At 44.4% G+C, this 26488-nt stretch overlaps 1 protein-coding gene across 1 annotated transcript in view; it reads right to left on the bottom strand.

Moving 5' to 3' along the window:
• Positions 1-2727: 2727 nt before the first annotated feature.
• LOC126266861 (CREB-regulated transcription coactivator 1-like) overlaps positions 2728-26488 on the bottom strand; it is a 674669-nt gene continuing 650908 nt past the window's right edge. The window contains exon 13 of the transcript XR_007548939.1: positions 2728-2738. The gene's annotated coding sequence lies outside the window, so the exon portion shown is untranslated. The remainder of the gene's footprint in view (positions 2739-26488) is intronic.

The raw sequence follows: 26488 nt of genomic DNA, 5'->3' as shown, positions 1-26488 counted from the left end.
ACAGTGACGTACGATAGAAGAATGCTGTGTGAAGAGTCACTGCACTTTGGCACACTTAAAACCAAATAACGTGTTTTGCATTTCCTCAAACATATATGTTTTACACATCAATCTCTTGAGAAAGACGTGCGCTGTAAAATTAAAATATTTTTGAAAACTCATTTTTTTTATTTTCGACGTCCTACCCCAAACGCTGGAGGGGAAAGGGGGAAGAGGCGCCACTATGAGGTTTTTTCCCCGGTTCGGAAGTATCGTAGATCCGGGGCTGTCCGTTACAGACGCCATTTCGAACGTCATGTATAGCGCCGGCACCTAGCGGAAATTCGTGAAACCATAGGGGGCTGACGCGGGAGTATTCTGGGATGTCCCACAATAAACTCCGTACTTTTTTCAAACGACATTTCTCGAGAAAAAAACAGTATTCTCTTACTTATTGAACGCCCCTCGTAGAATGTCGTGAGAAACCGGTCTCTCGATCAACACCAGGTACAATTTACCCTCACATCATTTCACGCCATTGCATTTCCATCGATTTCATCGCTATCGATCCATTGTTTTCATTTCAGGGCGTTTAATTCATTTCATACGTGTCCGTTGTGGCAAGGTGAACCACCTGTTTCGCCGACTCCCGTCCCTCCGTTACGCTGTTTCCAAAAAGGCTAACACCACAAGTTAATCTACAGTAGTAGTGTTCCGAAAACAAAGGTGGAAACATTAGCGGAAACTGAAAGTCTCGAGCATACCTGATCAAGGGAGACTGCGACCTGGTTCTACCTCGTACCGTAAATTTGGCGTTAGTTTCCTTTGCATCACACTTCTCATTCGATTACACGATGGAAACTAAATTTGACTGGGCACACTTCGTGACTTGAAAAGTTTGCTTGGTGGTCTTCTGCGAAGACTTTTTCGCCGTATTAACTGTTCCTCTTGAAGGCAGTCAGCGCCCGAAGGCCGTGTCCGATGAAGGCCACGAGTGCTAACGTACAGTACTGTACTTCTTGCCGCTGTTTCAGCTGAACACAGCGCCGAAGATGTTGACTGAAGCCGGCGGTCTGACGCAAAATCCAACTAGAGGCTCCCGACCTTTCACCGAAAAGTGCAGATTGTGAGAAGCTGTGCATGAGTTTTCTTAGAAAGTGTACTCGGTATCCTCTACTTATTTCCTGGTAAAAACAACGTTACGTCCGTACAAGCAGTCAGGCTGTTTCGTGGATAAGTAACAGATGATCAATGATTTGCCCCCAAATAGCGTGAAATTCAGTCAAAATAGAAAACTGAAATTCGAAGAAAAAAAAAGAGATTCACATTACAATGGCATGAAATTAGTATTTTGTGTAGACACTAAAACAACAACAGATGTTTTAGTGAGTCGTGAAGACAAATCAAAGTAACCCTTCATGTATTCGTGGAGTGATCTCTCCCATAATTATCTGATTCTGAAGTTCGCTGCTGTTATGCAACACTAACAAAGAAGAATCGTCTTTTTTTCGTTTTCCGTCGCTTCTTAGTTGCCTCAAAATCCACGGAAGTATAAACAACTTTTGCAGCATAAGTTTAGTGAGATTAAATTACCGTTTGGCTTTACTTACGATTGCCAACTGCCTTGCCGCAGTGGTAATACCGGATCCCGCCAGCTCCACGAAGTTAAGCGCTGTCGGGCTGTGCTAGCTCTTGGATGGGTGATCATCCGATCTGCCGAGCGCTGTTGGCAAGCGGCATGCACTGAGCCCTAGTGAAGCAAACTGAGGAGCTACCTGATTGAGTTTATCTACTATTGCATGGGTTGATTTGCGTTTGTATATTGTGAAGAACACTGACGAATCGGCATTCGATTTATTGTATATCAAACACTTTCCGTTGATAGCGTGCCTGGTAAATGGATACGCTAGGAACGAAATGATATTTTCTGAGCGGAAACATGTTCTGAACATTCCCAGCTTTCTTCTAAAAGAAAGGTGCTATAGCCACTTGTTGGGGTATTTTTGGGGTGGGGGAAGGGACTGTTGGGAGTATCTAGTAATCGTAGTGTGCGAAGTAGTCGCTCCCCTTTAACATATTACTGCTGCAAAAGACCCCACAAGCGTAATCCAATACTGTAAGCGTCGTAGACGTGATAGAATGACGAAGGAAGATGTGGATACTACAAAGTGATGAACGTATACTTTAATTTCAAAAACTGTAAGGAACTTCTTTAACAACGTTTCTGTCGGCATTTTCGAACAAGATGATACCCAACTATTTTCTCCACAGAATATCTAGCTCAGAGAGTAACAAATATTCCCCAGCCCAACTTAGCATGTTGCTCACGTGTTGGAAACGGTGACTAAGCGCTGAAGCGCCATCGAAGAGCAACAGTTTATCGTAGACTCTGGTTAAGAAAGCGCCCATAAGGAAATTCAACGCGTTTTGATATGAAACGTCCATCACTTCGAATAAAGGAAGTGACACACTGCACATGCAAAAGAAGGCAACGTCCGACGGCTCTGTTGACTGACTGATCCCAAGGGGTTTTCTCTGGCGCCTCACTGAAGAGCTTTACCTTGCTGGCAATGGCCAATCCTTTTAGCGAAATGTTAGACTGTTAATGACGCGTGAGAGAGGGAAGAGAAGGGGAAAGCTTTCGAAACATTACAAACGGAGCCGCCGAGCTTAACGTCGCCACGTGACGCACGGATCGCCGTCAACAGTGTCACATGTCTTCACTCAACGAAAACTCTGAGGTTAGGACTGGAATTTAACTTATGGCGCTGGAGCAAAATCGGGTGATAATATACTTTACTCTGCCAACCGTGGGCACAAATGGCCAGTATCGTTTACTAGCTGAATACCCAGGGATGTCCGAGAAGTTATTTATCCCAGTCTTATATCAATTCATCTCCTCCTTCCTCCTCTCTCTGACAGCTTCTCAACCCTCCTCCCTTTCTCCATTTCCTCCTCCCCTCTCTCTGTCCATCTACTCCTTGGTCCTTTCGATGGCTAGCTGTTCCTTCCTATCTCTGCCCATCTTCTCCTCTTTCCTTTCCCTGCCCATCTCCGCCTGCTTCCCTCTCTATCGATTTCACCGTCCCTTGTCTCTGTGCATCTGCTCCTCCCCCAGCTATCTGCTCGATCCCTTCCTTCCCCTCTTTGTCTGTCCATCTCTTCATTACCCCTTCATTCTCCGCGTTATCGCCCCCAGTCCAACTGAAGTCTGGTGGTTCTTTCACACCGCCATAGAACTTCTTTCCAGAACGTAACTAACATGTGTACCAAATTTGGTCGAAATGTTTAAGATGGCCTTTGCACCCATAGTTTTGCTCGCGCACACGAATGCTAGATGTATTTCTATGTATTTGTACTAGAGCCGCTCAGTACGCACATCATGATAGCTCGTTGCTCGTGACCATGGTAGCCGCTCGAGGGTCGACTGGGCGACTCGGGAAGTCGGCCAAGTGTGGTAGTCAAAGGCCTGCGATGAAAACTGTACGCGCAGTGTGTGCACGTTTGATAAATTCATTATTTCACCTTCAAAATATTTTGATTCCTGCGTTTTCGTGCTATCTTACTGGGAAAGATCGTTGTTGTTGTGGTCTTCAGTCCTGAGACTGGTTTGATGCAGCTCTCCATGCTACTCATCCTGTGCAAGCTTCTTCATCTCCCAGTACCTACTGCAGCCTACATCCTTCTGAATATGTTCAGTGTATTCATCTCTTGGTCTTCCTTTACGATTTTTACCCTCCACGCTGCCCTCCAATGCTAAATGGGTAATCCCTCGATATCTCCTAACATGTCCTACCAACCGATCCCTTCTTCTAGTCAAGTTGTGCCACATGCTCCTCTTCTCCCCAGTTCTGTTCAATACCTCCTCATTAGTTATGTGATCTACCCATCTAATCTTCAGCATTCTTCTGTAGCACCACATTTCGAAAGCTTCTATTCTCTTCTTGTCCAAACTATTTATCGTCCATATTTCACTTCCATACATGGCTACACTCCATACAAATACTTTGAGAAGATACTTCACACTTAAATCTATACTCAATGTTAACAAATTTCTCTTCTTCAGAAACGCTTTCCTTGCCATTGCCAGTCTTCATTTTATATCATATCTACTTCGACATCAACAGTTATTTTGCTCCTCAAATAGCAAAACTCATTTACTACTTTAAGCGTCTCATTTCCTAATCTAATTCCTGCAGCATCACCCGATTTAATTCGACTACATTCCATTAGCCTCGTTTTGCTTCTGTTGATGTTCATCTTATATCCTCCTTTCAAGACACTATCCATTCTGGTCAACTGCTCTTCCAAGTCCTTTGCTGTCTCTGACAGAATTACAATGTCATCGGTGAACCTCAAAGTTTTTATTTCTTCTCCATGGATTTTAATACCTACTCCAAACTTTTCCTTCGTTTGCTTTACTGCTTGCTCAATATACAGATTGAATAGCATCAGGGATAGGCTACAACCCTGTCTCACTCCCTTCCCAACCACTGCTTCCCTTTCATGTCCCTCGACTCTTATAACTGACATGTGGTTTCTGTACAAATTGTAAATAGCCTTTCGCTGCCTGTATTTTACCATTGCCTCCTTCAGAATTTGAAAGAGAGTATTCCAGTCAATACTGTCAAAAGCTTTCTCTAAGTCTACAAATGCTAGAAACGTAGGTTTGCTTTTCCTTAATCTTTCTTCTAAGATAAGTCGTATGGCCAGTATTGCCTCACGTGTTCCAATATTTCTACGGAATCCAAACTGATCTTCCGCGAGGTCGGCTTCTATCAGTTTTTCCATTCGTCTGTAAAGAATTCGCGTTAGTATTTTGCAGCTGTGACTTATTAAACTGATAGTAAGGTAATTTTCACATCTGTCAACACCTGCCTTCTTTGGGATTGGAATTATTGTATTCTTCTTGAAGTCTGAGAGTATTTCGCCTACTCCGGGTGCCTTGTTTCGACTCAGGTCTTTCAGTGCTCTGTCAAACTCTTCACGCAGTATCGTATCTCCCATTTCATCTTCATCTACATCCTCTTCTATTTCCATAATATTGCCCTCAAGTACATCACCCTTGTATAGACCCTCTATTTACTCCTTCCACCTTTCTGCTTTCCCTTCTTTGCTTAGAACCGGGTTTCCATCAAAGCTCTTGATATTCATGGAAGTGGTTCTCCTTTCTCCAAAGGTGTCTTTAATTTTCCTGTAGGCAGTATCTATCTTAACCCTAGTGAGATAAGCCTCTACATCCTTACATTTGCCATCTAGCCATCCCTGTTTATCGAATTTGCACTTCCTGTCGATCTCATTTTTGAGACGTTTGTATTCCTTTTTGCCTGCTTCATTAACTGCATTTTTATATTTTCTCCTTTCATCAATTAAATTCAATATTTTTTCTGTTACTCAAGGGTTTCTACTAGCCCTCGTCTTTTTACCTATTTGATCATCTGCTGCCTTCACTATTTCATCCCTCAAAGCTACCCATTCTTCTTCTACTGTTTTTCTTTCCCCTATTCCTGTCAATTGTTCCCTTATGCTCAGGGAGAAAAGATCGTAGAAGCACGAAATGGTCACACGAGTTGTTCGTTGAGTACATGCCAGGAAGTAAAACTTTTCTCTGGTATAGTTAAATTCAATTAGTGAAGTCATTTAATGGCTCTTTAATGGAAGAAATAGCATTCTTTATACTTAAATGAAAATTCCTTTCCTGGGTTCCTTATCCCAGCGATCAGGTAATCTCCCTGGTGGTCTTCGTTTTTCTCTGGGCCTCCACTCTAAACTGATTTTGTCCATGCGGAACTCAGGAAAGTTGCGGGTTTCAACTGGAAGAAGACAGAATGGGACAGAGATGCATGGAGAAACCTCTTAAAATATATTTAATAACTTAAAGAGGCTACATCTTGTATAGATTGAATTAGCTGAACAATAAATAAATAAATAAATAAAAATGAAAGTTGAGACTAAAATTACTAGAGTAATGAATGATCGAATGGAATCAGTTAATAAAGTAGTTATTGAAGATAACAGTAACAGAAACTTCTGAATACCTATGTGTTACATTTATGGTACACAAATTGAGGATATTTACGCAGATCATTTGTGTTCCATCTCGTACGATAAGATTGTCTTCATAAAATAATTGTCTTGTCCCTCTCATTGTTATGAACTAACATAGCTTCGCTGACACGTTTTGGATCGATACAGCAGTGCTTCTCGGATGCAATTAAGCCTGATCTGCTAAAATTTCTTTGACTTGCAACGCTACTAGCGCAATGTAGAGCATTTATTTCGCTACTTTAAAGAGCATGGGGAAGCCACAAAAATGGTTCAAATGGCTCTGAGCACTATGGCACTCAACATCTGTGGTCATCAGTCCCCTAGAACGTAGAACTACTTAAACCTAACTAAACTCAGGACGTCACACACATCCATGCCCGAGGCAGGATTCGAACCTGCGACCGTAGCAGTCGCACGATTCCGGACTGCACACCTAGAACCGCGAGACCACCGCGAGATCACCTGCTGTCAAAACTCTGTCATTTCTCTCCCCACGTCCACCACTGTTGGCGGCTCACCTCCAACTGCGCAACGCTACGTGCTGTTAACAGCCAACAGCCCAACGCTACAACGGCAGACAACAATGCAAACTAGTCACAGACTGCACACGGCACAGCCAGTGATTTTCATACAGAGCGCTACGTGGCGGCGGCGTTACCAATAAAAAACCTAAACAGGCTACTTACAATCTTAAGCTCCGCCTACAAAAATTCTGTCTATCCAATGAGAAACGTTATAGTTTTTCGTGGTGGGGCAATGTTTTTAAAGTTTGCAACGTAACAGAGACGCGAAAAGTCTCACGCTAACACTTGCAGCTGGTGTGGTCCTTTTAGCGTTATCGTAAGATCTATACTGTTCTTCTGGAGGGCTCTATCTTTTAACATGGGCTGGAGGGTGCTCCTAACGTAACGTAACTTACATAGGTTTTTGTGGGGAGCATGGGGGCTATGTAAGTAGGCTCTTTAGGTTTTTTATTAGTAACGCCGCGCCATGTAGCGCTCTGTATGAAAATCACTGGCTGTGCCGTGTGCAGTCTGTGGCTGGTTTGCATTGTTGTCTGCCATTGTAGCGTTGGGCTGTTGGCTGTTAACAGCGTGTAGCGTTGCGCAGTTGGAGGTGAGCCGCCAGCAGTGGTGGACGTGGGGAGAGAGATGGCGGAGTTTTGAAATGTGTAAGACTGGATGTCATGAACTGCTATATATATTTTGACTATTAAGGTAAATACATAGTTTGTTCTATATTAAAATCTTTCATTTGCTAACTATTCCTATCAGTAGTTAGTGCCATCAGTAGTTTGAATCTTTTCTTTAGCTGGCAGTAGTGGCTCTCGCTGTATAGCAGTACCTTGAGTAACGAAGATTTTTGTGAGGTAAGTGATTTGTGAAACGTATAGGTTAATGTTAGTTAGGGCCATTCTTTCGTAGAGATTTTTGAAAGTCAGATTGCGTTGCGCTAAAAATATTGTGTGTTAGTTTAAGCACAGTCGTGTATAATTTTTCAAAGGGGACGTTTCAAGGTTAACATTGAGACCCTGATTGGTCAGATGAAAACACAGCCAGATAGTTTTTTTTAAACCAACTTCGGTAAATAGTAGTAAGGAGAAGTTAGGAGAGGAGTTGCTTCCGAGATGGCGAGGTGAGCGGAGCTCTGCTGCCCGCTGCCGCCTTGACGCTGTCACTCAGAACCGCAGAAGTCTCGTCTGTTTCACCCCCTTTCATTTGCGTAATACTAGTGTCGATCGTCAATTAAAGCTCATGGTGTTCACATTTGCCACTTGAAGTAAAAATCTGAAACGCGATGATTTTTCTGTTATATGGCAGTTATAAGAGTCGAGGGACATGAAAGGGAAGCAGTGGTTGGGAAGGGAGTAAGACAGGGTTGCAGCCTCTCCCCAATGTTATTCAATCTGTATATTGAACAAGCAGTAAAGGAAACAAAAGAAAAATTCGGAGTAGGTATTAAAATCCATGGAGAAGAAATAAAAACTTTGAGGTTCACCGATGACATTGTAATTCTGTCAGAGACAGCAAAGGACTTGGAAGAGCAGTTGAACGGAATGGACAGTGTCTTGAAACGCGGATGTAAGATGAACATCAACAAAAGCAAAACGAGGATAATAGAATGTAGTCGAATTAAGTCGGGTGATGCTGAGGGAATTAGATTTGGAAATGAGACACTTAAAGTAGTAAAGGAGTTTTGCTATTTAGGAAGTAAAATAACTGATGATGGTCGAAGTAGAGAGGATATAAAATGTAGACTGGCAATGGCAAGGAAAGCGTTTCTGAAGAAGAGAAATTTTAACATCAAGTATAGATTTATGTATCAGGAAGTCGTTTCTGAAAGTATTTGTATGGAGTGTAACCATGTATGGAAGAGAAACATGGACGATAAATAGTTTGGACAAGAAGAGAATAGAAGCTTTCGAAATGTGGTGTTACAAAAGAATGCTGAAGATAAGGTTGATAGATCACGTAACTAATGAGGAGTTATTGAACAGGATTAGGGAGAAGAGAAGTTTTTGGCACAACTTGACTAGAAGAAGGGATCGGTTGGTAGGACATGTTCTGAGGCATCAAGGGATCACAAATTTAGCATTGTAGGGTAGCGTGGAGGGTAAAAATCGTAGAGGGAGACCAAGAGATGAATACACTGATTCAGAAGGATGTAGGTTGCAGTAGGTACTGGGAGATGAAGAAGCTTGCACAGGACAGAGTAGCATGGAGAGCTGCATCAAACCAGTCTCAGGACTGAAGACCACAACAACAACAACAACAACTAAAAATAGGAAAGCCTTGAACCCCTTCCACTAAATTTAGTTAGTATTAAATTCTTTTACAGGGAGTGCAGTGGAGCTGACGCTGAGACCATTAAGTATTTGGTTATATCATCGCTAGTCTCACTGAACTCTTCTGAATTCTACATGTCATGTTAGGTCTGGCGTCTCCTTACCAGCAACAGGCCCAGGTTCAAACTAGTCAGAGCGTCGTTGCGCGAAAGTGGTAGGGAGATGCGATATAGAACAAACAGACACCACCATGAATGTTAGAAGGGCAAGCAGTCGCGAATTCAAGGGCCAGTGACGGCAACTGAGTGAAAAATACGTCGTTGTGTTGATGGCAGCGTCTGACACTGGGTGGATGTCACAACATAGCAGAACTGTTTGTTGATGGCTGACTGGTAACTATTGCTGTCAGCAAGCCTAATTCTTCCGTCACGTATAACTTCTCAAAAGGTCATCAGTATCCGAGAACTTGGTTATTGCCTCGTGGAAGTAGGTCAGAGCGTGGAAGGGAATCGCTTCTGAGGTTGGTTTGTCGGTATGTGTCGCTGACTGCGGTGGCCAGTGGCCGGAACACAACGCTGCAGCTGCAGGTACCTTTCAGTTCATTACCCTTTAATCATCGTGGATATCAAGTTACTTATCTATAACAGGTGTAACTGCCTTTCGTAAACCGGCAGTTGTGGCCGAGAGGTTCTAGGCACTTCAGTCTGGAACCGCACGACCAATACAGTCGCAGGTTCGAATCCTGCCTCGGGCATGGATGTGTGTGATGTTCTTAGGTTAGTTCGGTTTAAGTAGTTTTAAGTTCTAGGGGGCTGATGACCTCAGATATTAAGTCCCATAGTGCTCAGAGCCATTTGAACCATTTTTTTGCCTTTTGTAAACAAATTTTGTAATTCTCTCGTGGGTGGCTCTTTCGCCCTACAGCGGTAATATTCACACTCACGAGCTTCATATTGAGCGGGTATACTAGAATAAATTTCTTTTCCGTCCATGGTCACAAAACGTCTTTTTTTCTTAGATTACCGGTTGCGGTCAACGATGACCATTTCAGATCTGCAGCAAAGTACGGAAAAGCCAAAACAGATGGCGGACAGTCTATATTTTATAACAATAAAATATGCCATAATGAAAAATATTACTTCCACACAAGTGCAAAACATGCGCTTAAAGTATGACGAGACATATATCTTTTAAAATGTGGTCTAATACAAGACAGAACCAAAGAAACTGGTACACCTGCCTAACAACGTGTAGGGCCCCGGCGAGCATGCACAAGTGCCGCAATATGACGTGGCATGTACTCGACTAATGTCTGAAGTAGTGCTGGAGGGAAACGGCACCATGAATCCTGCAGGGCTGTCCATAATTCCGCAAGAGTGCGATGGGGTAGAGATCTCTTCTGAATAGCACGCTCGAAGGTATCCCAGATATCTTCAATAATGTTCGTGTCTGGGGAGTATGGTGTACATCGTATTTAAACCTAGACGAGTGTTCCTGGAGCCACTCTGTAACCATTCTGGATGTGTGTGGTGACACGTTATCCTGCAGGAATTGACCTGGTCCATGGGAAGGCACAACGGACACGAATGAATACAGGTGATCAAACTGGAGCTCTCCCCGTCGGAGGTTCGAGTCTTCCCTCGGACATAGGTCTGTGTGTGTTGCCCTCAGCATAAATTAATTGAAGTTAGATTAAGTAGTGCGTAAGCTTAGGCACCGATGGCCTCAGCAGTTTGGTCCCATAGTCCTTACCACAAATTTTAAATCAAACAGGATGGTTACGTACGTCAGAGTCGTATCTATGTGTATAAAGCGTCCTGATCACTCCAACTGCGCACGCTCCACACCATTACAGCATCTCCATCAGCTTGAACAGTCCCGAGCTGACTTGCAGGGTCCATGGACCCATGAGGTTGTCTCCATTCCCGTATACGTCCATCTGCTCGATACAATTTGAAACGAGACTCGTCCGACCAGGCGACATGTTTCCAGTCATCAACAGTCCAATGTCAATGTTGGCGGGCCCAGGCGAGATTTAAAGCTTTGTGTTGTGCAGCCATCAAGGGTACACGAGTGGGTCTCCTGCTCCGAAAGCCCATGTCGATGACGTTTCGTTGAATGGTTCGCACGCTGACACTTGCTGATGGCCCAGCATTGAAATCTGTAGGAATTTAGGGAAAGGTTGCATTTCTGTCACGTCGAGCGAATGGTCCCATTCTTGCAGGATCTTATTCCGGTCGAAGCTTTGTCGGAGATTTGATGTTTTACCGGATTCCTTATATTCACGCTACACTCATGAAATGGTCGTGCGGGGAAATCCCCATTTCATCGCTACCTCAGAGATGCTGTGTCCCATCGCTTTTGAACCGGCTATAACCACGTTCAAACTAATTTAAATCATGATAACCTGATGTTGTAGCAGCGGTATCCGCTCTAACAACTGCGCCCAATCCTTGTTGTCTTATATCGCGTTGCCGACCGCAGTGCCTCTTCTGCCTGTTGCATATATCTGTATTTGAAAAAGCTTGCCTATACCTGTTTCTTTGGTGTTTCAGTGATAAAGAATCTATCGTGGCATCGTGGAAAAATGTACAGAAAGTTAGCTTAGAATCGTCATACACATTTCAAATAACGTGTAAACTAGTCCGCAGTCCTGGTGGAGTCATTTTCTTAACAGCGCTACTGAGGTGCAGTTGCCACAGAATATGTTTGTGCTACAAGCTCGTTAGTTACCGCTACTGTAAGCCTACACATATTCGTCAATTACATCATTGTACAAAATGCAATAAAATGAAACAATGCAATACATAAAATCTATACATGCCTCATAAGTAGTAGTAGTAGCAGTATTAGTAGCTTTATTCATACGTAGATCTCTTTTTACAAGGATGTAGGACATGTCAAAATATTTACAAGTTAGATCAATTCAAAATAAGCTAATTTGTATACACATATATTTACAGACTTCTAGTTAGAGACAATCATTAGATTTACTCCTGGTATACAAGACTTTTTTTACAAATAACTTATTAAATAATGTAATGCCACACTGTTCACTCATATTTCACTATTAGTCACTGCACACACTATACACACATTGTTTCATAACACTTCACTCACTACACACACACACACACACACACACACACACACACACACACACACACACACACACACAGGTATGTAAGTTATTACAATGATAAAATGAAATAAATTTAAGCACAAATAGAGTTAAATTTGAAAATTATTGGAAACAAAATAGTTTAGTGAAAATAAATGATTCTGATAAACTCTTGTGGTGATTGCAGATTTAAAAAATAACATACACAAAACTCGCCTATAGTAGCATGCTGGGCAGGGGGAAGGGGGGGGGGGATGATCGAGTGGTGGTGAGAGGCCGTGTGACCGAAGACCTTCCATTGATTTCGATACATGACGTACCGAGGCAAGCACGCCTCTCTCCATTGCCGCTGGCTGGTGCTGATGAATGGGGGCAGATTCCGCCCATAGCTGCTGAGCCAGCGTCCTACAGTGCTGAGATGAGAAGTTTTTGGAGGCCACGGCCGTTGACGTCAGCAGCGCTAGGTGTCGCGCTGCGGCAGCTTTCTGTTCGGGAATGGCCCCTCGACTCCGCACGTGCAAGTGGTGCGGTGGCGGCGTGTTGTGTCGACGGTCTACATACTAGACCCGCTGCACTCAGCAGGAGTTGGACGGCAGCAAGTGGCACCAAGTCCCACTCAGCGTCAGCGGTGGCAGGCACGGGAAGGTGCTCAGCAAGGCTGTGGCACCAAGTTCCCTGAAGGACTGAGTGCTGGCGGCAGACGCAGCCCCGTCTCTAACCTATGGCTGCTGCTACTGATGCCCAGGCGCCTCACTGTCCGGCGTAAATCTGGCGTTACTGTTGTTACCATCTTGCGACCATCTTGCTTCCTACAGTACGCTGATGCCTTCTTGATACGGCGTCGTGGTGAAAATGCACTTCAGCAATTCGTCGACCAGATGAACAGGGTCCATAAAACTAAGCTCCTCCCGACCAAGCCATGAAGGCCCAACGGTAAAGACCGGCCGCCGTGTCATCCTCAGGCCACAGCCGTCACTGGATGCGGATATGGAGGGGCATGTGGTCAGCACACCGCTCTCCCGGCCGTATGTCAGTTTACGAGACCAGAACCGCTACTTCTTAATCAAGTAGCTCCTCAGTTTGATGGTCACCCACCCAAGTGCTAGCCCAGCCCGCCAGTCAGCACTTAACTTCGCTAATCTGACGGTAACCGGTCTACCACTGCAGCAAGGCCTTTGGCTATGAACAATGTCCATCCCAACATTCACTTTACTGTCGAGTTGGAGAGGGATGGCAAGCTTCCATTCTTGCACGTTTTAGTTGAACAGAAGACAGGAGCCCGGCTTGGTCATTCTGTGCACAGGATATCTTCCCAGACTGACCAGTACTTAAACGCCAACAATTTTCACCGATCTGTACACGAGAAAGCAGTTCTGAATACATTAGTACACAGGGCAGAGATTATTTCTTACGACGACCATCTGAATTTCAGCATTTGAAGCGCGTGTTCAGAGAAAATGGCTACAGCAAGGGAGAAATCGCTAAAGGTTTGAAGTGCCACCGACGAAAGACGCCTCGTGAATCGCGGGAACCGGCCAAGCCAGCTGATTTCCTACACTACTATAGAGCAACTAAGCAAGACACGGCGCTTTCTGAAGAGACAATGACTGACGCCGCGCGGTTTCAGGCGCTATGTCACGGACTGCGCAACTCTTCCCGCCGGTGGTTCGAGTTCTCCCTCGGGCATGGGTGTGTGTGTGTTGTTCTTAGCATAAGTTAGTTTAAGTTAGCTAAAGTAGTGTGTAAGTCTAGCGACCGATGACCTAAGCAGTTTGGTCCCTTAGGAATTCATACACATTGTATGACAATGAGACCATGTAAGTAGGCTGTTTAGGTTGCTTTTTTTTAATTGGTAACGCCACGTAGCGCTCTGTATGAAAATCACTGACTGTGCTGTGTGCAATCTGTGGCTGGTTTGCACTGTTGGAATATTCGCCATCGTAGCGTTGGGCAGTTGGCTGTTAAGAGCGCGTAGCGTTGCACAGTTGGAGGTGAGCCGCCAGCAATGGTGGATGTGTAGTAGTAGTAGTAGTAGTTTTATTCATCCGTAGATCTCTTTTTACAAGGATATAGGACATGTCAAAGTATTTACAAGCTTAGATCAATTTACAATAAGCTAATTCGTATACACATATATTTACAGACTTCTGAAATATATGGGGAGAGAAATGACGGAGTTTTGAGAGCGGATGATCTGGACGTGTGTCCATCAGACACAGTAAATTTGTAAGACTGGATGTCATGAACTGATACATATATTATGACTTTTGAACACTCTTAAGGTAAATACATTGTTTGTTCTTTATCAAAATCTTTTATTTGCTAACTTTGTCTATGAGTAGTTAGTGACTTCAGTAGTTAGAATCTTTTATTTAGCTCGCAGTATTGGCGCTCGCTGTATTATAGTAGTTTGAGCAACGAAGATTTTTGTGAAGTAAGTGATTTATGAAAGGTATAGTTTATTGTTAGTCAGGTCCATTCTTTTGTAGGGATTATTAAAAGTCAGATTGCGTTGCGCTAAAAATATTGTGTGTTGTCAGTTTAGTGTTGATCAGAATAAGTAAAGAGAGAATGTCTGAGTACGTTCAGTTCTACTCAGCTGTCTGAAAATCACATAATGTAAGAGGTTTATCAGCACAGAAATTCATAATTTTTTCTAAGGGGACGTTTCATATGTCGACCCTTAGCCGAGGATACCTCACTGGAATCTTCTGATTTTTTCTTGTAGTTTGTGTAATTAGTGTAGCTTTTGTTTACTGCTAGCGCGTAATTGTAGAGAGAATCTCCTTTGTAGTTGCAGTCTTTAATTGCTGTACAGTAGCCGGCCGCGGTGGTCTCGCGGTTCTAGGCGCGCAGTCCGGAACCGTGCGACTGCTACGGTCGCAGGTTCGAATCCTGCCTCGGGCATGGATGTGTGTGATGTCCTTAGGTTAGTTAGGTTTAAGTAGTTCTAGGGGACTAATGACCACAGCAGTTGAGTCCCATAGTGCTCAGAGCCATTTGAACCATTTTGCTGTACAGTGAAACTGTTGTAGCAAACATGTAGGTTTGCACCAAGTATTTCGCAGCTGCGCTTGCAATAAACTGGATATTATTTTCAGTGCTATGTTAATGTGTTTTCTTATTTTGCTCTTCAAATTGTGTTTTTCTGTGTTGTCGTGTGAAATATTGTGACAATAATGGCGTGTGAAAAACGTAATACTAGGCTCCAAAATAAACTGAGAAATAATAGTGACTACGAGCGTAGCTTATCAGCACCACTGTGTAATGAATTAACAGACATTCAAAGTAGTAATTTGGTAATCGTGCATAGGGAAACGGAGGGGGCTGCAAATAATGGTGTAGACAGTGAAACAATTAGTGAACAGGGAAGCATTATCGATCGATCGGTCGGCAACAGCTCGCCTCAGGAATCCGAAATGACAGGGCACAATCTCGCAAATACTGTAGATTGGGGTTTTGGGTCCTCACCGTTTTCTCAAATAAGTCAAGACACATTTTCTGCTTGTCAAAATGTGAATGTTGCCGGTACAAATTCACTGCCGAATAGCACTGCGGAACATGTTTGAGACACCAGTGCATTGTTATTACAATTAGTGCTTCAAAAGTTAATGGAACAAAATCAGTGACAAACACAGCCACAGGTTCAAAAGATAGACACCACGCTTGAACAAACACATGAAGATTTAAATACTGATTACACAACATCGAATCGAAATGTCAAAAAGTCTGTAATGACGTAAAAACACAAATTTGTGATCATTTTCAACCTATTTTTTCGCGGCATGAAAATGCATTTTTGAATCACGAAGCAGCCATAAAAGAACTGCAACTATTGATCATGAAAATCACGAGACCTTGCGAGCTAAAATAGACTCAGTTGCACCTACCGATTCGGTAGAAATTCAGGAAAACTTAAAAGACACAGTAGATACTCTGAAAATTGGTTCAGGAAGACACATGGAGGAAATTAGTTCATTATCAGAGAAAGTAGTCGAACTTTCGGATCAGCTAAAAAATTTATCTACGAACGTAGAAGATAATCTGAATGACACAAGATCGGTAGTCTTTAATGATACAGAAGAGTACGAAAAAATTAGGAAATTTAAACAAAATCAGAATCAAATTAATACGCAACACCAAAGAGAAATCCGGGAAGTGCAAGATCAGCTGACACAGGTAATACAAGAATTACATATTTCAGAGGACACTCGCGCTCCAATACGGGAAGAGGGACGTAGAAATACTTAACAACCATAAAATAACAACACAGGGCACTTCCGAAATTATGAAAGAAATTGGCAAGGTACACCGAATTTTGAGATGGAGCCGCCGAAACGACGTAACAATGACCGACCTGCGACTCGCCGACATAATGATTTTGACTATAAGCTGTTCATGTTATTTTCCTATCATGGCGTATTCTTTTTTGTACGTTATTGACAATTCTTTGTCATTTATACACTTCTTACAACAAATGAGACGGAGTGCCAACAAATAAAACCAATCCCCTCTGTCCGGATCGAATTACACAAGAAAAACATAATAAAAAACTGTGTCACCACCATTTTCTGTTACCGTTACATAATACAAATCAAAACTCAACGTCTTCAAGTGTTGACAGATTACGAAACCACTAGCAAAATCTAATTTAATTGTGGCCACTCTTCATACAATGCATTCCCAAACTACAAAATAGCCACATGTTGTTTCTCGTCATGGTTCCAAAGTTTCAAAGGCAAAATCTTTATGCACGCTAAGATAGATCTCAACTTTGAAAATACAAGGCGTTTTATGCAGTACTAAATAATAACGTTTCCCGATTACTTCTCTCTAGGGACTGTCACAACAATCTGTTCACTCCGAGACATTACCTCGCTCAGGTGTACCAAATCCTCATCAATCTCCAAACAAAAATGAAGCTCACATTCAAGTACCTTAGAGTGGGCCTACAGTTCCTTTAGCTAAACTTATAGGAAATAATCGGAACATTTATCAAAAATGGTTCAAATGGCTCTGAGCACTATGGGACTCAACTTCTTTGGTCATCAGTCCCCTAGAACTTAGAACTACTTAAACCTAACTAACCTAAGGACATCACACACATCCATGCCCAAGGCAGGATTCGAACCTGCGACCGTAGCAGTCGCGCGGTTCCGAACTTTTATCGGGCAAAGTCGAACATACATTCCCATAATCCAACAAACGAAATTAAATATGTATCGCACAAGCGAAACCGTTCTGTCAATTTAATTATTAGCATTGTCACTTAAATAGGTGTCTCTAATGAATGCGAAAGCACTCGCGAACTAACTTCCCTGATAAAAAATATCAGGGACCTATTTTCTTGGAATCCACCAAAATTCCGAGCCAGCGTGCTCACTCACATTGTGCTAACCGCAATTTCTATCCGCAGTTACTTACCGCACAGAGGTGAGTGGTTCCTGACCAAAGTCCTCCAAATAAGACGGTCTGCCTCGTATCGCAGCCAAGAGGGGACTGACTGTTTCTCTGTGTTAATCATAGAGTGAACCACACTTTGAGACAAACATGCTGCGATCCTGCACTTTTGCAATAATAAAATCCCTGTAGTGGATGTCCGTCGCGGCTTCATACAGCAGCCAGATCGCGATGCTGGTGGACAATCTCTGGATTCAACTGTAGCCGCCACACTATCTCTGCTTTGCTGCTTAGTTTTCAAAGCGCAGCCATCCTCGTACTGGTTTTCTACATGCTGAAGCTCAAACCACAGTATTTTAAATGAATCCCTTTAGTTATTTATGTTTTCCGTGTGACTTTGCAAAAGATGGAGGCGACAAGCAAACCGCTTTCGTACGCCAAAACCTTTTGACGCAATACACCAGATGAGGTGCCTACATGTTTGCTATTTGATTCGTAATGATGGAGACACCATTCAAAATCGACAGCGAGGTACTGAGGATAGGACTCGCCGTGATCCGCTTGAAGCATCTGAAACACCAAGCAAATCTCCATTGGCAGCTGTTTCGTTTTGCGCTCACACCGACAACGCAATAAGGGACGGCGCATCACAATATCTGAATCTACTGGCTGCTCTTAAGCGCGTAATTGGGCCATCCATCATGATATGTGGGCAGATTAATCTAGGAAGCGGCTTAACCCAGCGGGGCAACACGGTTCGTTACCCATTACGTCTTGCGACAGACCCTTCTCCACACGCCACTGGGTACCCCTGTGTGTGTCAGTCTGCCACTAATAGAGTGCAGTTCGAAATACGTCGTTGCTACTTCAACGCATGTGCAGCTACAACAGCAGTATGTGAAATAAGCGGAGGAACTTTAATTAAATGCGATGGTGCAACAGTGCTAAGTGCAACAGGCTAAAAGACAAGGTGGTATAGATTTTGCTCTTTCGTTAAATCAGGTGAATGATAGGACGGTTCCTACGTAAAGAGAACAGCCGATTTAAATCCCTGCCAGCGTCCAGTTCGAGCTAATCAGTCGTCTTTCTCGCCCTCGCCATCGGCCTAGCAGCCTTTTACACCGGCATTCCTGAGTAAAATCTTCTCGGAATAAAATATTCCCGGAATACCAACAAGTTTTTCATCGACCTCAGCATCGACTCTACGTCAGACTCCTATACTGCATAATTTTTAGCAGCTGAACCAATAATGAGAGTCCTAACTGATCGTGAGTAGTGGGTATTACTTCGATGAAAGGGACTCGCCCCACAGGTAAAAACGTATGACGAGGGCCTCCCGTCGGCTAGACCGTTCGCCAGGTGCAAGTCTTTCGATTTGACGCCACTTCGGCGACTTGCACCTCGATGGGGATGAAATGATGATGATTAGGACAACACAATACCCAGTCCCTGAGCGAAGAAAATCTCAAACCCAGCCGGGAATCGAACCCGGGCTCTTGGGATTGACATTCTGTCACGTTGCGGTTTTTTTTTTTGTTTTTGTTTTTTTTTTTTTTTTACCACTCAGCTACTGGGGGCGTCCCACAGGTCAGTCATGTACAAAGAAAAATGCCAAGAATTAATGTGGTTGTTGCCCAACCGGCCAAACGCACGGTCTAACGCACTGCCTCCCGAGTGGGAAGACGTGCCGGTCCCCTTTACGAATCCGCCCGGCAGTGTCGAGGTCTGGTGTGCCGGCCAGCCTGTGCATGGTTTTTAAGGCGGTTTTCCATCTGCCTAGGCGAATGCAGGCCGGTTCCCCTTATTCTGCCTCGGCGATTGCTGCACAAAAACTTTCTCCACGTATACGTACACCATAATTACTCTAACACGCAAACATTTGGGGCTACACTCGTCTGGTATGAACGTTCCCGGAGGGGGGAGGGGCGACGGGCAGGGGTGGGGGGAGTGGGAGGTGGGTCCACTGGGGGCCGAACCGCCCAATAACCATTGGTTCGGTGTGGGACGTCAGCCAACCGGAGTGGCCGAGCGGTTCTAGGCGCTATGGTCTGGAACCGCGCGACCGCGACGGTCGCAGGTTCGAATCCTGCCTCGGGCATGGACGTGTGTGATGTCCTTAGGTTAGTTAGGTTGAAGTAGTTCTAAGTTCTAGGGGACTGATGACCTCAGAAGTTAAGTCCCATAGTGCTCAGAACCATCTGAACCATTTTTTTAGTACGGCAGTAGGATGAGTGGACTGCTGTAGCCTGTTGTGGGGTTGTGAACCACTGAGGGCTATGGCGGGGGATGAATCCTCTCCATCGTTTCTAGGTCCCCAGTTCAATACGCAATGTGGTTGTTTATCACAAATGCGTCCGAGAGTGCCGTAACTAACTACACGATTGTTCGTTTTATTGAGTAGGATATACACTGAAGAGCCAAATGAACTGGTACGCCTGCCTAATATCGCCTAGGACCCCAGCGATGCCCAACACCGTCACAGATCCTCCACCAGGTCGAACAGTAGGGTCCATGAATTCTTGAGGTTGCCTCCATACCCTACACTTCCATCCACTCGATACATTTTCAAACGATACTCCTCCGACTAGGCAACGAGATTCCAGTCATTAAAAGACTAATGTCGGTGTTGACAGGCTAAGGCGGGCCGTAAAGTTTTGTGTCGCGCAGTCAGCAAGGGTACAAGAGAGGGCCTTCGGCCCCGAAAGCCCATATTGATGATGTTTCGTTGAATGGTACGCACGCTGACACTTCCATGTTCCAAGTTCCATGGTGTTCAGAGCCATTTGAACCAACTTCTTGATGGCCAAGCATTGAAAACTGCAGCAATTTGCTGAAGGGTTGCGCTTCTATCACGTTGAACGATTCTCTTCAGTCGCCGTTGGCCCCGTTGTTGCAGGATCTTTTTCCGGCAGGAACGATATCGGAGATTGGATGTTTTACCGGATTCCTGATATTCGCTGTACACTCGTGAAGTGGTCTTACGAGAAAATCCCCACTTCATCGATATCTCGAGAATGGTTTGCCCCATCGCTAGTGCGCCGATTATAACACCACGTTCAAACTCACTTAAATCTTGATAATCTACCATTGTAGCAGCAGTAACCGATCTACAAACTGCACCAGACACTTGTCTTATATACGCGTTGCCGACTGCAGCGCAGTCATCTGCTTGTTTACATATCTCTCTATTTGAATACGCATGACTATACCAGTTTCTTTGGCACATCAGTGTACTTCTAATATCATGACTGGTTTAGGATCTATCGATCCATCTTTCGATCTGTAGAGTGAAAAAAAGAAAGTAGCTAATATTACATACCCTGCGATACACAAACTGCTATTACATCATATTTAATACCAAATATACTAAAACACACCTACGTATCATGAACAGGAAAGTAGCCCGTCAATTTCTATGAACAACATGCATGCTACGTCGTAGAACAATACGGTAGTGTGGTAACATAAGCCTGCTAGGCAACGGATAATATTTGGCTTGAGAACTTCAAAACGAATTAGTGTATTGCGCAAATGCGATCCTACCTAATACCGAATCGACCACTAGATGTCACGAGAGGCAGACTCGCCAGTATAACAGTATGCAGGAATTCTGTGTCGTCAGTAGAGAAGCAGTAACAGGATGGGTCGATCAGGAGAGCTAAGGGACTTCGAACGTGGACTAGTCATTGGATGTCACCTGAATGTCAAATCAATCAGGAACATTTCAACCCTTCTAAAGCTGTGCAAGTCGACTGACGGCGACGTGATTGTGTAGTGGAACCGTGGAGGAACAACAGCTAAACCAAGACCAGGTAGACCTCAGGTACTGACGGACTACCAGTAGTCTAGCTAGCACAGTGACTGAGCATAAGGAGTAAAAAAGAAATGGGGTTCACTGGCCGAGCAGCTCCTCAATAGCTACATATTTCTGTAGCCAGTGTTAAGCGACACTTGAAGAGTTGTAAGGAGTGTTGTCACTAAGAAAGCGATGAAGGAAAATGAGTGACCGGGAGCGATTAATCACGTTATATCGCGTGGCAATCCGACGAAAGGGCCTCGATTCGACGAATGCCTCGTGAAAGTTACTTGTTGTCGTATGTAGTGCCGACAGTGGAGCACAGATGAGGCGGTTACGGTATGGGTGTGTTTCCCGTGATTAGGGTGTCGTCCCATCACTGCGCTTAACAAAACGCTAAATGTGAAAAGATATAAACAGATTTTACAGCAATGTGTACTGCGTACAGTAGGGAACAGTTGTTTGGTTTAGCATTTCAATGTGATCTGTCAAAAAGCACCATCTTTGAGACATTGTTTCGTGGGCTGATTTGCCCAGAGTTCCAACCTGAACCCAATGGAACAGATTTGGCATGAGTTACAACGTCGACTTCGCTCCAGATTCCAGCAGCCAACATCAGTACCTTTTCTAGTTTCGGCTCTCGAGGGAGAAGGTCCTGCCGTTCCTCCATAGACAATCAGACACCTCATTCATAATGCCCCCATCAGAGATGAAGCCGCTATAAATATGAATGGAGGACACACACCATATTAATGTCCACTAATAGGTGTCCCGATTGTTTTGATCAGGTAATCTATTTTTTAAATTACACTGAAGCACAAAAAAATTGGTATCGGCATGCTTATTCAAATACAGAGTCATGTAAACAGGCGCAATACGGCGCTGCGGTCGGCAACGCGTATAAAAGAAAACAAGTGTCTGCCTTTGTTAACTCGTTTACTGTTGCTACAATGACAGGTTATCAGGATTGTACGTCGTGATATAGTCGGAGCACGAGCGATGGAACACAGCACCTCCGAGGTAGCGATGAACTGGAGATTTTCCCGTACGGCCATTTCAGGAGTGTATAGTGAATATCAGGAATCCGGTAAAACATCAAATCTCCGACATCGCTGCGGCCGGGAAAAGATCCTGCAAGAACAGTACCAATGACGACCGAAGAGAATCGTTCAACGTGACAGAAGTGCAACCCTTCCACAGAGTAGTGCAGATTTCAATGCTTGGCCATCAACAAGTCTCAGCGTGCGAACCATTCAACGAAATGTCATCGATATGGGCTTTCGGAGCCGAAGGTCCACTCGTGTACCCTTGATGACTGCACGAAAGAAAGCTTTGCGCCGCGCCTGGGCCAGTCAACACCGACATTGGACTGTTGATGACTGGAAATGTGTTGCCTGGTCGGACGAGTCTGGGTTCAAATTGTATCAAGCGGATGGGCGTGTACGCGTAGGGAGAGAACCTCGTGCATCATCTCATCGTCAACAGGGGGCCGTGCAAGCTGGTGAAGGCGCTGTAGTCGTGCGGGGCGTGTGCATTTGGAGTGATATGGGACCCCTGATACGTCTAGATACGACTCTGACCGACACGTATGTAAGCATCCTGTCTGATCACCTGCATCCATTCATGTCCATTGTGCATTCCGACGGACTTGAGCAATTCCAGCAGGACTATGTGACTACCCACACTTTCAGAATTGCTACGAAGTGGCTCCAGGTACACTCTTCTGAGTGAAAACACTTTCGCTGGCCACCAAACTGCCCAGACATGGACATTATTGAGCATACGTGGGATGCCTTGCAAAGGGATGTTCAGAAGAGATCTCCACCACTTCGAACTCTTACGGATTTATGGTCAGCCCTGCAGGATTCATGGTGTCAGTGCCCTCCAGCACTACTCAAGGCAGAATTCGAGTCCATGACACGTTGTGTTGCGACACTTCTGCAAGCTCCCGGGGCCCCTACATGATATTAAGCAGATGTACCAGTTTCTTTGGTTCTTCAGTATGTATGTGACACCAGCGTCAGACACAATACACGAGTTCTGTTTTAAGTACTCAAGGCAGCTACGGGAAGCAGCCTTGCGGCCCCATATGAAAAACGATAATGGTATCACTCTACTCCATTGCTCTACGACGTGACATGCATTTCGGTTGTAGGACGGACTTTCAATAAGTAATGTGACACATTTTCTTTTTTCTGAAAGCAGATTTTATTCAGGATTCCAGAGCATCATATATTACCCACTCTTTTGACTACAAAACCCTATTTTTCAACATAATCTCCGTTCAGTGCGATGTCCTTACGCCACCTTACTGAGAGGACCTGTATGCCCGCATGGTATCACCCCAATGGTCGACGTCGGAGCCACCGACTTGCTGCACCAGTAACGTCCCCATCGTCCACGTACTGCTTCCCGCAAATTGCATCCTTCACTGGACCAAACAGACGGAAGTTGGAAGTCACAAGATCCAGACGCACACCTTTGAGTACCCCAAAAGGTGAACGAGTGTATCAGCATTAGCAGCAGAGACGTGGAGCTGAGGAGCGAAGTGTTCCACAACCATCCGTCGATCACCTCGAGTGAGAATGTCCGAACGTTCCAACATTGCAGAATTCACAACTGTGTACATCCGGCTGGCACTTGGGAGATCGGACAGATTTACACGACATTTTTTGCGATGATGGCAGACGCCTCGCCCAACAATTCACCATGCCAGATGTTCGTAGTCATTCTGCATGCGACTCTGAATATCTATGACGCTCTGGTTTTCCGCCAAAATAATCTCCATGGCAGCTCTGTGGTTTGAACACACCTCCGTTACAGAAGCCATTTTGAAGCCTACGTATACCGCCGCAACCCGTCGGTACTTCGTGAAACTACACTACTGGCCATTAAAATTGCTACACCACGAAGATGACGTGCTACAGACGCGAAATTTAATCGACAGGAAGAAGATGCCGTGATATGCAAATGAGTAGCTGGTCAGAGCATTCACACAAGGTTGGCGCCGGTGGCAACACCTACAACGTGCTGACATAAGGAAAGTTTCCAACCGATTTCTCATACACAAACAGCAGTTGACCGGCGTTGCCTCGTGAAACGTTGTTGTGATGCCTTGTCTAAGGAGGAGAAATGCCTACCATCACGCTTCCGACTTTAATAAAGGTCGGATTGTAGCCTATCGCAATTTCGGTTTATCGTATCGCGGCATTTCTGCTCGCGTTGGTCGAGATCCAATGACTGTTAGCAGAATATGGAATCGGTGGGCTCAGGAAGGCAATACGAAACGCCGTGCTGGATCCCAACGGCCTCGTATCACTAGTAGTCGAGATGACATGCATCCTATCCGCATGGCTGTAACGGATCGTGCAGCCACGTCTCGATCCCTGAGGCAACAGATGGGGACGTTTGCAAGACAACAAACATCTGCACAAACAGTTTAACGAAGTTTGCAGCAGGATAGAGTATCAGCTCGGGGACCATGGCTGCGTTTACCCTTGACGCTGCATCACAGACAGGAGCGCCTGCGATGGTGTAATCAACGACGAACCTGGGCGCACGAATGGCAAAACGTCATTTTTTCGGATGAATCCAGGTTCTGTTTACAGCATCATCATGGTCGCATTCGTGTTTGGCGACATCGCGGTGAACGCACATTGGAAGCGTGTATTCGTCATCGCCATACTGGCGTATCACCCGGCGTGATGGTATGGAGTGCCACTGGTTACGCGCCTCGGTCACCTCTTACTCGCATTGACGGCACTTTGAACAGTGGACGTTACATTTTAGATATGTTACCACCCGTGGCTCTACCCTTCATTCGATCCCTGCGAAACCCTACATTTCAGCAGGATAATGCACGATCGCATGTTGCGGGTCCTTACGGGCATTGTTGGATACAGAAAATGTTCGACTGCTGCCCTGGCCAGCACATTCTCAAGATCTCTCACCAATTTGAAACGTCTGGTCAATGGTGGCCGAGCAACTGGCTCGTCACAATACGCCAGTCACTACTCTTGATGAAGTGTGGTATCGTGTTGAAGCTGCATTGGCAGCTGTACTTGTACACGCCATGCAAGCTCTGACTCAATGCCCAGGCGTATCATGGCCGTTATTACGGCCAGAGGTGGTTGTTCTGGGTATTGATTTATCACGATCTATGCACTCAAATTGCGTGAAAATGTAATCACATGCCAGTTCTACTATAATGAATAGTATGATGAATAGTTCAATGAATACCCGTTTACCAATTGCATTTGTTCTTGGTGTAGCAATTTTAAGGGCCTGTAGTGTATTTGGAAAATATCATGTTACCACCATTAGCTGAAATATTCCACGTTGTCCCATAAGAAATGCCGCATTTTTTTAACCGAAGTTGCCGAGAAAGAAAATTTGTTTTATTACTTACTGAACGCCCCTCTTACAAATTAAGGAATTACCCTTGTAGTGATCTTACTCAGGTACGTCTGATACTTTTCATTTTACAAATGGTTCAATAACACCTTTTTGTCTCGTGGGTTATTTGATAGTTAAGTCATTCTTGTTTCCCTATCTCTAAGATGTGAAAATTTTTCAGTGGAATTGAAACCAGTCATAACATTGAAAATATATGTAATCTAGACAAACAAAAAATTCGGTAACAACAGGACAGAACGTAACGGTACAATGTTTATGGTACTGAACGCGTATTATGTGAAGCAAGACTTAGATCCCTCAGAGATATGATCAAGGTTTTCAGTAGATTATCGCAAACTGTGTGTGCAGTAACTAACTAATTGATTTCAATTATTTAAATAAATCCACCGCATCTTCACATATGAGAGGACTTCAAAAAATAAGTTACACACACTATGGCATTCTTGAATGCTGCACTGCACTTCAAAGTGACACAGACGAATGACACTGCTTTTTAACGTTGCCACCAAATCTCTGTAAACACTTGACGGAACCAATCGTTCAACTCCTCGACGTTATAAATCCACTCGTTCGGCACGGAGCCGTTGGAGAATCGCAGTGTAAACGTCTTCATCATTGTGAAATCTCTTGCACCGCAGATGTGGACTTCACGATCAGAATCACTAACGTCCGTGTGACATTGGTCAAATTGTTGACACCATTTAAGTACTATTAGACACGACATTTAATTTGGTGCATATATCGACAGAATTTCACGGTTTATCTGTGCGTAGTTTAGACGTTTTGGCCACAAGAATCATACTGCCCGCATACTTCAACTTTGGAGTAGTTTCCAGTTTCTGCGCCATTTCACTCCGATATTGTGATGCCATCTGTTTTCCGAATCGCAGCAGGACGGTTTCTGCAGAATAATCGGAACCAGAATTACATATTTATTAACATA

Source organism: Schistocerca gregaria, chromosome 4, assembly GCF_023897955.1.
Source record: "Schistocerca gregaria isolate iqSchGreg1 chromosome 4, iqSchGreg1.2, whole genome shotgun sequence".
Classification (NCBI taxonomy): domain Eukaryota; kingdom Metazoa; phylum Arthropoda; class Insecta; order Orthoptera; family Acrididae; genus Schistocerca; species Schistocerca gregaria.
Note: the sequence above shows the minus strand (reverse complement) of the source record. Positions and strands in the feature narration are given on the sequence as shown.